Source organism: Taeniopygia guttata, chromosome 6 (genome assembly GCF_048771995.1).
Source record: "Taeniopygia guttata chromosome 6, bTaeGut7.mat, whole genome shotgun sequence".
Taxonomy (NCBI): Eukaryota; Metazoa; Chordata; class Aves; order Passeriformes; family Estrildidae; genus Taeniopygia; species Taeniopygia guttata.
This window is the reverse complement of record NC_133031.1, coordinates 35548227-35563751: the sequence shown is the minus strand read 5'-3', so window position 1 is coordinate 35563751 and position 15525 is coordinate 35548227.

The following is a 15525-nucleotide window of genomic DNA, read 5'->3' as shown; positions in this document are numbered from 1 at the left end:
TTCCACAATACATTTGAAAATAGTTACGGTGGAGCAACTGATGGGAAAATGAAGTTTTTCCCTAGTTCTAATGAAGCTTGGATTAATAGTCAGTTAAAAGGTGCTGCCACTGCATGTCCATACAAAGGCAGTGGCTTATGGGAGGTTGATCCTCCTTTAAATAAAAAAAATCAAGCTCTGTACTGGATGGGATACCCTAGAAATAGTTATTCTAAACTGGCTGGAATATTCTCTCTATCCTGATATCCGTGTCAGAAAAGTAGCCAGTTCCTGAAACTTTATTGTAAGTGGAAACCTCCCCAAAATACATATTAATATTCTCTGCCTCCTCTCCCAAGGTGATCTCCTTATTGCCTGGAGCATGAAAATTGATTATCTTTAATATGATTTTAGTTTGCATTATAACAGGCTTGAATAGGGAATGTAAAATATCCAGATTTCCTTAAATCCTACTATCTTGGGCTTTGGCAGTGGATCCACAAGTTGGGTGTTTGCACTATAAAGGAAAGTTTCTCTGTGCTGTTTCAAACTTTGCTGCGCTGGAACTTGATGAAGTGTCACGTATTCCTGTTTATAAATGAGGTGAAAAAGGTGCTTCTGACCAGTGTTCACTCTGCCCTCAGAATTATGAAAATTTTATTCAAATCTCTGACCATTCTGCTGCCCAAATTTGGATCTTTGTCACTTCAAGTATCATTTCAAGCACTTGGATTTCCAGTCCTTTAGCAATGAGGGACTGTGCCTTGTTAGATGTGTCTAATTTTCTGCCTAGAACAATTCCAGCAGTGATGACACATCCAGTCTGGTTCACTAATACTGAAGCTTGTAAATGAATTTTCATAACACTAATCCAGTAAGAAGGTCCAAAATTTCTAAATCTTTTTCAAGTCTTGTCCAACATCTTTGTTTTTCATTCCAGGCATCTTCTCTCAGTCTTTATTTTACTTAAGGCTGCTGCTTATAAGGCATTGCATTTCCTTTCAGTTCTTTACTTTATTTGTTATTAATTGCCATTTAATGTGGCATTTTCAGGGACAGGATGATATTTCCCCAGGACTGGAACATCTGTCTGCAGTTGTCTTCCAGCACCAGCACGTGAATTTGCATCCAAGTAAACCAAGGCTTAAACCAACACATGAACTTTGCAATCAAAGATTTCGATGGGGTGGGATGGAAAAACTGAAAAGGAAGGGTTTTATTAAATGCCTTGAGATGTCAAATCACAACTATTTCAGCCTGGATTAAATTCCTTGTTGAGGACTAACCTCTGGAAGCGTCTCCTTTGTGCAACATCTGCTGTGGAGGAGAGGCTTGGGCACTGGAGCTGGAAGGACCCTCTCGCCAGGCAGAGAGACAAACAGATGGAGCCTGGGGAGGATGCAGGATTGCAAATCACTCTGATTTGGACCTCACTTGTAGATCCTTAATTTCCCCCCTGAGAAAATTGTCAGATTGGAGCAGAGGCATAAAATATATCTGCCTTTGTGTGTATGTGCCTTACTGAGTCAGAGCCTGGCCTGGAGCACTTCCTCTGCTCCTCCGGCCTCTCTTCAGCTGCAGAGAGCCCCAGCAATGTCACCTGGTGTGAGTTCACTTCAACCACTAAATAAGGCTTGCCTTGCACTCTTAGAATCACCGGCAAAAACTGAAAAAAAGAGAGCAGGCTGAATGAAACCAGAAACTGGTTGCCTTTGCCAAGACGCTTGTGTTTTCTCAACAGCAGGGATGTGTCTTGCAAATTTAAATCTGGAAATGTTCCTGTCCATGCAGAGCTGGGCACGTTATGTGCTTTAATTGGCCCTGAAGGAGAGTGTGTGTGTGTGAAAACACTCCCAGTCCAGTTTCTGAACAGGACTTGAATAATAGAAGTAATCTCTGACACGAAACTTTTGTTTGCAGCACACTGGGAGCTGGTCTCTGTGTTTTAATTGATGTGAAATGCTGGGGAACACCTGGGTCGCTGGAAATCACTGGGAAATTGAGCTTGATGGGTGTATGAGTTAAATTTTGATGGCTTGAGTTGTGATCAGTACGTAAGAAGAGAGGTCCAAGGGTTTTTCTGAAGATGTGCCATTTTCTGGGGCTCGCCACTCAGTCTGGGTCAGAGCAGTTGGGGCGTTTCAAACCTGCATAATTCTTTAAATTCAAGGAAATTCAGGTAAAAATATATACATTTTAACTTGCCATTATCTTTGAAATATTTTGTAACCCTCACTAATTAATTCTTTTTTCTCTCCCTTTTCCCCAAAAATATTCTCTAAATTTACTCGATACCACTTTTGATGTGGAAGCAGAGAGTCATCTCTATTGAGAAAAACAGAGTAAAGCAGGAGTTAGAATATATTGAGCAGGAATACAAGTGGTTCCTGTGCTGGGATAGGAAGGAAGTTGGGTGGTTCGAGGTGTAGAATTACTGGTAAGTTAAGAATATGTATTTTAGTAGGCAGAGCATTTTCAGTACTTATGAAGAAGCTTGGGATCGGGAGAAATATGATTTCCTGTAATCAAGGTGCTGGGAGTTGTTTGCCAGCTACTAATGCCTTTAGGGAAATCTCGTAGCAAAGCGTGTAAATGAAAGGGATATTAACAGAGATTGGCTGCATTTTCTTTAGGGCAAAACTGTAAAAACTTATGGTGTTTCATATGTCCTACTTCAGGTGCTTTAGTTATCTCCTGGCTGCTCTATTCCAGAAGGTGTTGGAAAATGTTTTGACAAATATTGGTGAAGCTAACCCAGTGTAAATTTTATCTGTTGTGGTACAGAGAAATTTGTGTGGTAAAAAAAAACTTATAAATGTTAAATAAGAGGAATTTTGGGTCAATAAGGCCACTGATAAATCTCCTGTTAAATTAAGTGTGCCTGGAGTCCTATATTTAGTGGAGCTATTGCCAAATTCCAGCAAGGCTCAAGCATTTCCAATAATTATTACGGCAAAATTTACAGCATATATTTTTTTTCTATTGACATATTAAGAATATTTGTGAGAGAACACATCCTTCAGAGGACTTGCTGATTGTAGCCTGGGTAGAGATGTGCCCAGCCTTGTAATCACTGTCAATTGTTTGAGAAATTACAGAAACACTGAGGGGTTTGGGTGGGAAGGGACCTTAAATATTCCCCAGGGATTCCTGCTGTGGCAGGGACACCTTCCACTATCCCAGACTGCTCCAAACCCTGTTCAGCCTGGTCTTGGGCACTGCCAGGGATCCAGGGGCAGCCACAGCTGCTCTGGGAACAATTCCTCCCAGGGAACAATTCCTAATTCCCAGTATCTAGCCCTACACTCCTTCTGCTTAAGGCCATTCAATTTTATCCTATTTCTACACGCTCTTGTGAAAATATCCCTAATAATTCCCTTTATTTTGGATGAGGTTTCCTCTCTCCATCCCTCCCTGTGCCACGGGCAGGTGAGGTGCCAGCTGTGCATTCACAGAACTCACGTTCCTTGGCAGGGACAGACCTGTGTTTGCTGGGAGAGGCTGGAAATCAAATCAGGTTAATTCCTTTTGGTCCCTCTCACCAGGCCGCGTGTGCACGTGTGGGGTTGTGTGGAGTCACATATTGCATTCCTAGAATTGAATCCACTTGGAGTTGGTCCTAATGTGCCTCTTGCACCGGAGGAAATGGATATTACGCTTGCTGGGTTGAAACGTGCGCTCAAATGCATTGGGAGTTTGATACTATTTTTCAAACTGCCAAATAGATAATGTCAGAACATTTCTGAAATGGGATCCTAACATCAAGATATACGGCACCAATCAGCTCACATCAGGCAAAGTACAGCGTAAAGCCGGGGATGGAGGAAACTACTGCAGAATTTCCATTTTCATTCCCTATGTCAACAGCTTTGTAACTTACCTAGTAGATTGTTTTATGCTTTCCAGACATATTCTCAGTAGACCACAAACACTACATTCAGCTCAGCCTTCAGAACCCAAAGAATTAGATATGCTGTAGTTTATGAAATGGATGTTTATGAAAGTATCCTTTGTTTGAATTGCTGGAAAACCCAACATGAATTCAAACTTTGACAGCGTAAGCAGAAAATAAGAGGGCCATAGTGATCTCCCAAATGTAGCCTTAACTATTGAGGTTCTCATATTGAAAATGCAATTTTCTGTCTCGATGTTTATGAATGTCTTCAAATTCCCTTTCATAATAGCCCCTTTTTGACAGGCCTTTTTCAACTCTGAAATATGAGAAGAAAGGTTGCAGCAGAGTGTAGAATATACCATTACAGGAGGTGCACCTCTGTCCCTCAAGCCGCCCGCGCTCCTTCGCGAGGCAGGGATGATAAATGCACGTGGAGGAGCTTGCAGAGCCCAAGATCCATGGCAGAGAAGCAGGATTCTTTCCCTGAATGCCAGGCAGTTCAGATGCTGGAATGCTCTGGGACACTTTAGGAAGCCTGTCTCTGTAAAATGTGTGGATTCTGTGTGATTTTATGAGCTGGGTGTAACTCCGGCCTCGCAGAACCTTCTGAGTGCTGGCAAACCTCATCAGTCACTGGCTGAAGGCCAGGCAGGACTGTTAACGTGGGATTGCTTCCCACAGGTAGGAACGTTGAGGATTTTGGGAGAGGACCAGCACTGAAGGAATCCGGTTCCCTCTGGATCACCTCTGTGCAGTTTTCACCGTGTCCTGCTGCTTCTGTGAGAATCTGGTGGCAGCTGAGGGAAGAGTTCCTCCGGAGATTCCATGCTGAGCTGGATGTCCTGCAGCCTGACCAGGTCGAGGGAGGGGTTCTTTCCTCTGCTCTGGTGGGACCACACTCGGAGCCTTGTGTCCACCTTTAGGGTGCCCAGCACAAAAAAACCTGTTGGGATAAATCCAGAGGAGGCCATGGAGCTGCTCCAAGGGATGGAGCCCCTCTGGAGCCAGCCTGGCACACCTGGGGGCTCACCTGGAGAGGAGCAGCTCCAGGGAGAGCTCAGAGCTCTGCCAGGGCCTGGAGGGGCTCCAGGAGAGCTGCAGAGAGACTGGGGACAAGGGATGGAGGGACAGGACACAGGGAATGACCTTAAGCTGAAGAAGCCTAGGTTTAAATTAGACATTATGAAGAAATCCCGTCTTCACTTTTTGTCTTAATAACATTTTAACATAAATACAATGTGAACTGTGAGGGGACTAGAATCCTGCAGTAACCTAAAATGAAAATAAATGGAAGTGAAAATGTCTTTCTTTCTTTCTTTCTTTCTTTCTTTCTTTCTTTCTTTCTTTCTTTCTTTCTTTCTTTCTTTCTTTCTTTCTTTCTTTCTTTCTTTCTTTCTTTCTTTCTTTCTTTCTTTCTTTCTTTCTTTCTTTCTTTCTTTCTTTCTTTCTTTCTTTCTTTCTTTCTTTTTCTTTCTTTCTCTTTCTTTCTCTCTTTCTTTCTCTCTTTCTTTCTCTCTCTTCTTTCTTTCTCTCTTTCTTTCTCTCTTTCTTTCTCTCTTTCTTTCTCTCTTTCTTTCTCTCTTTCTTTCTCTCTTTCTTTCTCTCTTTCTTTCTCTCTTTCTTTCTCTCTTTCTTTCTCTCTTTCTTTCTCTCTTTCTTTCTCTCTTTCTTTCTTTCTTTCTTCCTTTCTTTCTTCCTTTCTTCCTTTCTTCCTTTCTTCCTTTCTTCCTTTCTTCCTTTCTTCCTTTCTTCCTTTCTTTCCCCCTCCCCTCCTCTATTTAGTGTCTCTGTGATATGAATTGTCCCATAATTGTGGTGGAACATACCCAGGGTTGTTGCTGCCCCTCACACCAATCTTGGCTTGGGTCTGGGTTCAGCTCCCCATTCAAGCAGCAGTATGAGTATATAATAGACAAACAGATAAGTAGATAAAATGTTTTATTAATGTGAAAATGGGTGAAATTCCCCTTGGCCTGCTCCCAGAGGGTGCTGATGTCCAGGCTGGGAGCAGAGGAACGCTCTGGTTAAGTGAAGCCATGTGCTGGGACGTCTCCTGGCTGGGCTGTGCTGGGCCTGGCTGTGTTCCCACAGCTCTGGGAGCTGACATCCCTCCAAAATGCTCCTGAGGCCGTAGTCCAGCAGGTCCAGGTGGCAGGTGCACAGCTGGGCTGGGATGCTCCCCTGTGTCCATCGATGGAGGCAAATCTGTTCCATGCTCAGCTTTCAAAGGTGGTTTCAGAATAAACATTGAAATGCCAACTGACCTACAATGGGACAAAAAAAAACAAACCAAAAGGTTTGTGACATTAAGCACCTTCACATGAAATAATTCAAGTGAACCTGGAGCAGATTTTAAGCATAAGGAGGTCCCTGGGTGGTGAAGGTGGAGATGCACACCTTGGAAAGGTCAGGCAGCTGCTGAAACCTCCATGTGCTCCCATTTCTGACAAAAACGAGGTGGAGGCAAAGGCAGCTCCAGAGCCAGCCCGAGGAGGAAGAGGAGACTGTGCCAGTCAAAAGAGAGGAAACATTTCTATTCCTGAAAGTGCTGAAAGGCACCGGCAGTCAGAAGGAGCAGGTGAACAAGTGCTTTGCTTCTGAATTTGCACATGTTGTTTCAAACTTCCCAAATTTCTCCAGTCTCAGGATGCTTCCTGCAAGTTTCTGTCATCTCCTGCCTAGTTTAGCTTTTTCTGGCCTTTATGGAAGCAGAGGAGCAAAGCCAGCAGAGTTGAACCCAGTTTAATGGTTGAGTAGTTTTTATCCTGCTCTGGAACATGGAGCAGAGATCGTTTTCATTTGTTTATTGTTTCAGCACTGGGCAAATACAAATGTTTCTCTTGCATCCAAGGATATTTTTAATACTGCTTTTTAGATGTTGTTTTGTTTTGCTTGAAACTCCAAATGCATTCTTCCCAGAATTTCTAAGCTTGTGCTTTTAATTTTTTTTCTAAGGGTATCCTGTCACTTTTTAAATACAGGCTTTTCATGTTGCCAGTGAATTGCTTTGATCTGCAGATGAGAAGTGATGAGGTGCAGTTTCCTCAGTGCTGAACTTTGCCAAGAGTTCCGAGTGCGCCTCTGACGGATCCGAAAATCGGGAAAAGAAAATTCCTGACTGGACTTTCCAAAGCAAAATCTTTTCCCATTGTCTGAAAGCAAAATGCCCAGAACAATTCTTCTGCGGTTTGGTGGGATGAAAGTGAATGAAGGAAAAAAGCGCACAGTTTGATGGATGTTTTCTTTGTTTTATTTATGGAGTAATAGCTGGGAAATAAACTCTTATTACTCTCTGTGCCACATCTTCCTCTATTATCATGGGAGCTGGCAAGGTAGGACACAGAGGGATAGCTGGGGGAAAAACTTGCCCTGAAGTGGTCTTTAAAAATGAACCCTGAGAAGGACGATATCCAGGGATGCTGCAGGACTGGAAAATATTCCTGGCTGGGCTGGAGGAGGTCTCCAGGCCATACCTCTTTAGCACCTCCAGACTGCTCAGGGCTTTCCCTCAGTGGGTGTGGAAATCCCCAGGGATGAGGAAGGCTCAGCCCTCCTAGGAAAGACATTTTTCCTGAAAATCCAGAGTTTTGGTGCCTCTCAGTGCCTAAGTTCCGGAAACACAAACATCCCTTGGGGGGAAATGGGCTATTTTGGGCAATTCATGCCAAATTACCCAGTGGGTGGTTGGTAGAGGCAGCCCAAGATTATTTCCACAAACACCACAGTTCCTTCAGATTCGGATGAGTAACTCTTTTTAGCTTAACTGCTACTTGAATTCTGCAGCATATTCCAAGGAATAAGTAAATAAAACACCATTCATGCCATGGGATCAGCACACTAATTTATGGCCAGATCTGAAGCCTTTTCCCAAGGCAAAATACAATTAAAGCCAGGCAGAACTTGACCCGAGTGAGCACTTCAGCATTTGATCTGTGAATTTGACTTTTCTGCATTTTTATTATTTTTATACTGTAGTAAAAGTCTTTCTCCTGCTGGATATTTTACATTGTGCTGGATATTGAATTCCTTGCAGCAAAGGCCTCACCTCTTGAAACCTAATCTTATATAACATGCTGTCTAAAGAACTTAATACTTATTGGAATAACAAGTTAAAAAATATATATTTTTAAAGCCTATCCATGACATTTTGTTAACCTGGTTCTAACAGTAGTCCAGCAGGAACAGCAGAGGATGAAAAGCGAGGAACAGGCTGAGATCTAATCTGACCCAACTCATTGATTCCTTCCCTGACCTTGGGTAAGCCTTTTGACCTGCCTGGGCCTCAGTCAACTCAGCTGGAAAATTGGGTAAAGAGTGGAGCCTGTTAGAAAACCATCTTCAATTTGAACAAAGATTTCCCGGAGACCCAAAAAAAGGGAGTGGAGTCATTCCATACAGACATAATTGATTGTGCACTGCTCAAGAATAACATCCTGAGCTGTGGGATACCATGGATGACATCTCATTCGTCCTGCCGTGGCTGGGTGGTCTCTAGGTCCACTTTTCCTGTCTCCAGAGCTGTATTTTCCCTCTCCCAGTGTTACTCTGGCTGTGCCTGCCCTCAGTGGGAATGTGGCTAAAATATTGCATGATCTTAAGAAGGTGGTGGGGAGGAATTATTATTCCTGCTTGGATTGGAGTTACTGAGGTAAATTATTGTCCCCTGGATTTAGTGTGACCCGGACTGGCATCACCTGCCACAGTGTCACTAACAACATGGAACTGAAATCAGGGATTTATTCAAAATACATAGAATTATGGAATGGTTTGGGTTGGAAAGGACCCCAAATCTCACCCAGTGCCACCCCTGCCATGGCAGGGACACCTCCCACTGTCCCAGGTGCTCCAAGCCCAATGTCCAACCTGGCCTTGGGCACTGCCAGGGATCCAGGGGTGCCACAGCTGCTCTGGGCACTTGTGCCAGGGCTGCCCACCCTCTGCAGTTCTCCTGAGGCTTTCCAGAGTATCCTGGCTGTCCCAAGCCAGGATTCCTGCCACCAACCTGCCATTACCAAGAGGAAGGTACGGCTGCAATCCCAACGTGAAGCGTGAGCAGAATCCATTTCCAACCAGGATCGATCAGCTTTGCTCAAATTCCCCCATCCCGAGTGGAGCTGCTCATCCCATCCTGTGCTGGAACCCCCCCCAGGAGGGCTGGGAGCTGGGGGAACCAAGCCAAGAGCACTCCATGGCGTTTGGCGATCCAAGGGCAATCAATGGCATGTGGAGAACCAAGGGCACTCAATGGCATGTGGAGAACCAAGGGCACTCTGCGGCATGTAGAGAACCAAGGGCACTCCGTGGCATGTGGCGATCCAAGGGTGCTCCGTGGTGTGTAGCGAGCCAAGGGCACTCCATGCCATGGTGAGAGCTAAGGGCACTCCGTGTCATGTGGAGAACCAAGGGTACTCTGTGGCATGTGGCGATCAAGGGAACTCCATGGCATGTGGAGAACCAAGGGCACTCTGTGGCATGTGGAGAACCAAGGGCACTCCATGGCATGGTGAGAGCCAATGTCACTCTGTGGCATGTGGAAAACCAAGGGCACTCCGTGGCATGTGGCAATCCAAGGGCACTCCATGGCGTGTGTCCCCCGGCGCTCCCGGTGCTCCCGGCGCTCCCGGCGCTCCCGGCTCTGGCGCTGTTTGTCCTGGGCCAAGTCCAGCTCCTCTGCCGGTGCCAGCGTGTTTCAGCCATCCCGGACTCGCTAATCTGTTCTCCGTGACCCACGCTGGAAAAATGACCGTTTCCTTTCCCCAGTTCCCACATCTGCGATTTGTTTTGCTCCCTTTGCCTTTGCCGAGATTTGGGAAGGAGTTCAGGAATGCGGAGCGCTGCTCAAACCCAGGCTGACCTCAGAGCCTGAGTGGCATGTCTCTGGCAGGCCCTGGGGGTAAATAGTGAAGGGAAAACGGGCATGTTTCTTCTCTTCCACATGTGTATTCCTAGATGTTTTTAAAGAAAAACAATGATTTTGCTCTAAAATGTTACCAAGAGTAGAAGGGACCTGGTTTTTCCAATGGAAACCAGTAAATCCTTCCCTGCCTGTTAATTGGATGTCGTTATGCTTCCATGACATGGTTTAAACTTTAACATTAATATTAGGTGCAAACACCTCAAAAAAATTCTCTCCTGCTAGTCCAAATGAAATTACTATGTGAGAATGACATTTATGTTGGAATAAAATCATCACTGTGCCTCATATAACATAATATATCTATATATTTTGCATCACAAAAAAAAAAAAAATTAAAAATACCAGGCTCTGCTCTCTTTAAAAGTGCAGGCACAGAGAAATAAGAATTTTTCTTGAAAGTGTTCATTACTTTTAGTGGACTATTCCAAAAACAAGTATTTCATTTTGAAGGCATATTTAGCAAGGAAATTTGCAAAGCAGTGAGCAAAAACACAGTGTGGAAGAAAAAGGCAGTGAGAATTTTCAGAAAAAATACAAAATATTACAGTTTGAGAGAGGCTGGAGGATGTGCAATGACCAAGAATTCATCCTTTCCCGCCCCCCCTTCTTTTATTTTCCAAAGAGAAAAGGACTTGATCAACTTCCCTAAATTTCCCTGTGATCCCTTTTAATTGGAAATAAGTGATTGCAACATTTTTAAGGCCTATATAGATATATCTGCACCCATGAAATAAAGAAAAGTAAAAACAACCACCCCTTGGGAGAGATAAACTAGAGGAAGATCAAAGGGAGATTTAACCAACAGAATTACTGTCCACAAAGATCCTTCCCTGCCTTTTTTTAATGTAGCAATTCCATGGAAATTTCTGGTGTTAAAATAGAAACTAGAGTTAAAACTGGGATCTAGGTCTGCTGCTCTGTATTCCTCTGGGCTTACAAGGCTAAGCACAAGTAGAGGAATTACCCACAAATATTTGGTGGGTTTTATATCAAGAGCCTAAAATAGCTGGGTACTTATGGAATTAAAGGGAAGGGAATTTGAAAAGAGCTCGTTTACGTCGCAGCGATGCAGCTTTTTAGATTAATGGCCAAGACTGAGGAGCTGCATTTTCGTGCCTTTGGAGCCACGGGATCCTGCTGGGAATGGGGAGGTGATGTAGGAGGAAGTGTCAAGGTTTGTGTGCTCTGCCCTGGCCGGTGACAAGTGACACCTCCTGCCCTGTCCTCTCCTCTGAGTGCCACATGTGCCATCAGAAGCCCACAGACAATTCTGAAAGCTTTCAGTTATTCATATTTAATCTGCTGCTATCACCCCCGTGCTCCTTTCTTTGCTCTTGCTTCTGGCCAGATTTCCTCCCTCCATTGAGCATCTTTGTTTAAGATTATTTCCCCCCAGATAGATCAGGCTGCATTTTTTTGAGTTCAGTGTCATTTGTCACCGCTCAGAGAGTGACTCTGCTTTGATGGCCGGGGCCATCCACTCTGGCTGTTGTGGGAGCAGAGTCAGAGAGGAAAAGTGCCGTGAGCTCATCCGGCTGCGGCGGCGGAGCCGTGGGGGGATCTTTGGGCAGCTCTTTGGCTCTGAGCCCCCTGTTTGCTCCACAGGCTGATAAGGGTCTCTTTCATGTGCAGGAGCCATCAGGAGAGGAAAATCCAACGCTCTGGTGGAATGACTCCACCATTGTGACTGGGAGACCCTGCACAGCATCAGCTGATAGTGCCTGTCTGTGCTTCAAAGAGCTGTGACGGTGACAGCACAACTCAGGGCTCGTGGCCTTGTCTGGAGCTCTCTGTCCATCCTCAGACAAGGGCTCGGAGTATTTGAAATACAGGAATTTTTGGTATAATGTTTCAATACAGAGCTGTTTTGTGCAGAGTGAAAGGCAGGAATATAGCTAGAAAGTGATCAAAAGTCAATTTTTTTGGTAGAAATTAAATTCAAGTAGTTAAACCAGGGGGGTAAATCCTTTCTCACTGAAGTCAGTGCACAGGTCCCTTTGATTTTTATAGAATCCTACAATGGTTAGAGTTGGAAAGGACCTTAAAGCTGATCTAGTTCTACCCCTTGCCATGGGCAGGGATACCCTGGAGTGTCCCAGGCTGCTCCAATCCCCAATGTCCAACCTGGCCTTAGGCACTGCCAGGGATCCAGGGGCAGCCACAGCTGTGCCAGGGCCTCCTCCCCTCCCAGGGAGCAATTCCTAATTCCTAATATCCCATCCCTGGCAGTAGGAAACCATTCCCCCTTGTCCCATCACTCCATCCCTTGTCCCCAGTCCCTCTCCAGCCCTCTGGGATCTTCTTTATGCTCTGGAAAGGACTCTGAGATCTCCCTGGAGCCTTCTCTTCTCCGTGGGAACACCTCCAGTTCTCCCAGCCTGGCTCCACAGAACAGCTGAAGAGAAAATCTGGGTTATTTTTATTTGTAATTGATGTAATTTGTGGTGACAAAGTTTCTGGATGGAAGGAAGTTGTACATCCCAATTTTCTTCAACTTCTTGCTGTCCTGACATTTAACTGTGATTACCTGTTGGTTTTTTGCTCCTGCTGGGACACTTGTGTGGGCATGTCAAAGCACCCTAACTGCAATAAGGGCTTGATGATGCCCAGTTAGACTAAAACCAGTGATTTTTGTAGATGCTTTTGTTGTTTCTTTTTGAGATGTGAGTGGGGTTTTGTTCCTTTCAAAGTATGGCAGGAGATTCATCAGTGAGAGTGTCCCTTTATTAGCAGGAGCAAAGAGGATGGAGAAAAAGAGCAGGTAGCTCTGTTGGCATAACTATCACCAAAGCAAAAGACAAAAACAGAGCAAAAATACATTTAAATTCTTTAGTCTCATCAGCCTGACTGTCTTCCAGCTTATGAACTAATTGAGGGGAGAATGGCAGCATAAAAGCACTTCTTGTTCGAGTTAGAGAAGTAATTAATTGATCAGATGTTGTTTCTTCAGCAATTATGTGATATTCCCCTGTTAACCAGTTGAAATTTTTGGTGTCAGTATCAACATCCAACATCTCTCTGTTTTCCACAGTGGATGGATGAGGTTCTTTTCCTTCTCCAGGGGACCTGTGGCTGGTTTTGACCCAGGCTTTCCAGGAGTGTCACAGGTGCCAAAGAACTCTGCAGGCTGGAGACTTTTCCATAATTAAACTCGGTGCAAAATCAAGGGAGATCTTCATCACATTCTTTGTATTCCTATAAAATCTGTTGCCATGGGAGCTGGCATTGAATAGCAAGGTAGTGGAAATCCAGAGTGTTACATTACGTTTGCCCTGTAGCCACAGGAGGGTCCCTTAAAATAAAGTCGCCTTTTATCTTTGCTTTCTGAATAAACATAAAACTAGATTTTTAGTGCAAAATCCTGATTTCAAGGTTATTGATGCCAGACTAAATTAATACAGTCTGTGCCATAGCATACAAAATCCCCAGCAAAGCCAGGGATACTCCTGTCTTTTGAAAGCTTGACATTTGTTTTTCATAATGAACTTAAAGGTCACCAGCTACAGATGAATCAGGATATCTGCTCGAGTTTACATTTACATGCATTTTATTTTATTCCCATGTGCACTTTTTATGAGATCCATCACTGGAATAAAACTGTAGCGCTCTCTTATTATCCAGCTTTGATGGTCTAGAAGAGTTATCAACCTGCTGCCTTTAGGAACCACTGCTGTTCTGGCTGGGATGGGCAGAGGAATGGCTGCCCTCATTCCTGACCATCACCACTGATTCCACCTCTAAATATGACATTAAAAAGTGTCTCTCTGTCCCCAGTCCATAACTCCTCGTCTCCTGACTCCCTGCTCAATCCCTGGAATGATGGCAATCCCGTCTGAGTTAGTGAAAAATGCTTTGTGTGTGTTGATGCTTCTTTAATTCCCGTTTTATTTCTGCAGGAGAAGCTGTAATTAATCAAAACCCAACTTCCAGGGATTCAAAATGCCTCATCCAGCCCTAGAATGGATGTGTCCCATCTCTTCTGCATATGATTTTTTGTTTCTGCTCAGCCTAGCAAGTGACCTGTATTGCTGCACAGGTTTTTTTGAAACCAAATAACATTTTATACTTTTGCCAAAATACCTGTGGAGCTGACAGAGCATGATGCATTCATTTTCCTTGATTTTGTAGTGAGGGAAAAGGCTAGCATGAATAATTCAAAAATAATGCTGAGACTGTTAAGATTTAGTACTGGAGAGGTCATCACAGTTGGGAGAATGAGCTAGGAGACTATTACTATTCCACGATCTTTGAATCTCAAGGTGACATCATTATTATTTCTCTATATCTATAATGTGGTGCTGCAACCAACTCATTGCAGTGTTTCTCATGTAGGGGAGAAAGATCAATTACATACAGACCTCAAAATGTGAACTATAAGCATAGTGTCCAATAAAACTGTCATTAACAGTCACCACAATTTTAACTGTGTGCTTCCAGGTCAAGCTGCTTTAAAAATGATAACTGACATTGAAAGGTTGAATAAAGAGCGCCCGTTCCGAAGGGAGTGGGGCTGCACCCAAATAAGTTGTCATTAACAAATTGGCTAATTCCCTTCTTCAGCATTCAGCATTCCTCTCATTGTTTCTGGTTGTACATCCATAGAGAGCTCCGGGAAAAAATGAAAATAAACTGCTGAGTTTTCCACATGATCAGCATCAGCAGTGGTTCTGGGGATGCAGAGGAAGCATCCCTGTGCAGTTTAATTTTATTTATTCCTGTCGTGGATGAGAAAGTGAAAGATGTCACCCAAATGGAGGCTGTATTGTGGTGGTGCTTTAATTGTTACCTCACCTCTTGGTGTGCCCATGGAGGCCTGAGTTATCCAAAATAAACACTCCCTGAGGAATACTGGGAGCGATGTAAGCCAGGAAACAGCCGCCAGGACTTCAGAGGCGCCTTCCATTGGGCGAGCGCTGCCTTGTGTCTTTAATTAAACATCCCCTTCCCTTGGAGAATATCCCCCAAGACTGCAACTCTCCCAATAAACAGTTTTCCACATGTTTTGTTTTCTTTTTTGGTAATTTTCAGATGAATCTGACAGATAAATACGGCAGCTTTCATAAGGAAATTACAGAGGAGAAGGGTTGGTGAGCCACCTGTTCGGAACACGAGGGCATTTGATGTTAGTAGAGCTCAAATGTTTGTAAGAAATACGCTGCGACTCTTTGAGGCTGTGATTCCTCCTCTGGTTTTGAAGGAGCAAGCTGCTACCCTCTTCTCTTGGTTCTTCCCAGTTTCCCCTGTGGGGTTTAGGCTTGCATGGCTGGGAGAGCTCCTCGCTCCTGGATAGCTGAGCATGGAGTGGTGCAGGATGAGGAGCATCCCAGGGCCGTGCCTCCCTGGGCTCCAGCAGATCCTGCCCTTCCCAATTCCGGCTTCCTGCCTGTTTTTTCCCCTCCTGGCTCCTTCAGAGCCATGATCCACAGCTAGGAACACTCACAGTGCCTTACCAAAGCCAGGGAGCATCAGCAGCTGCTCCAGGGGGTCTTCCCAGGATATTGATGGCTCTTGGGAGAGGAGCCTTTATTTTCCTAAATTCTGATTTACCTCGTTTCTATGAATTAGATATATTTACCATGCAACCACAGACTGGCTGGGTGGGAAGGGATCTTAAATCCCATCCTGTCCCACACCCTGCCATGAGCAGGGAGACCTTCCACTATCCCAGATTGCTCCAAGCCCCATCCAGCCTAGCCCTGAACACCTTATAAAAGAAAAAATAAATTCATATGAT